This window comes from Halyomorpha halys, unplaced genomic scaffold (assembly GCF_000696795.3).
Source record: "Halyomorpha halys isolate HHAL.00 unplaced genomic scaffold, Hhal_1.1 Scaffold53.1, whole genome shotgun sequence".
In the NCBI taxonomy this organism is placed as follows: Eukaryota; Metazoa; Arthropoda; class Insecta; order Hemiptera; family Pentatomidae; genus Halyomorpha; species Halyomorpha halys.
In genome coordinates, this window is record NW_027109243.1 from 584,685 (window position 1) to 585,585 (window position 901).

The following is a 901-nucleotide window of genomic DNA, read 5'->3' on the forward strand; positions in this document are numbered from 1 at the left end:
TTGGACGTGTGAATGAAATAAATGTTTTGAGACTATAATTTGGATAGTGTTTTTGAATTATTTAGTAAAAAAACTTGTGTTCACATTGGGAAAATAAAATTCATTACCCGGTAATGCTTCGCTATTGCTATATTTAAGGCTGTATGTAGATTTAACTAAAACAATTTATTATAAAGTCTTGTATTTAATTAAATTAAATATATACGTATACTCTATTATTATGATTTGGCAACATTGAACGAATATATGAGATGACATTCTTTTTTAGCATCTTTGTGCTAAGATTCGACCATTCACTTATATATCTATATTGATTAAGCGATAAGATGGTAACGTAATTGATAATAACTAACTTCGCTGTATCATCGTTAATACTGATCCGATTTAGGTGGTTTTTTCTTATTATTTAAGACAATTTGATTATCTATGGCATTTTCATGTACAGAATACATGAAATATGAATATTTTTTAAATCATAACCACCTCTATGCTTCAATATTAGTACTATATTTAATCTAAATCAAAGTGCGGTAAAATATTTTTTAGGAGTGAAACAATGTTGTCCGTTTTTAGCACCTCAATAAATACGAATTTTCGGAAAAATCGGAAAAAATGGTTAAAAATATTAGTTAAAACTTTTATAATAACAGAAAACTAATTAATATTTTACTTACACCCACAAATTCAGAGATTACTATGAAAAAGTGGGTTTTGTAGCCTGGAGTCAAAATTGATGAGTCTGCAAAGTATAGTTAGGAAGAATAAAAAATGACGGGTATTTTTTACTATGAAGAACTTAATAATATATAATATTGTTAAAAAGTCGCAATTTTTTTATTTCCTCTAGAATGGTTGCTAGTCATCAATTTCGACTACTAGCTGACTCGGTTATATGTAGGCT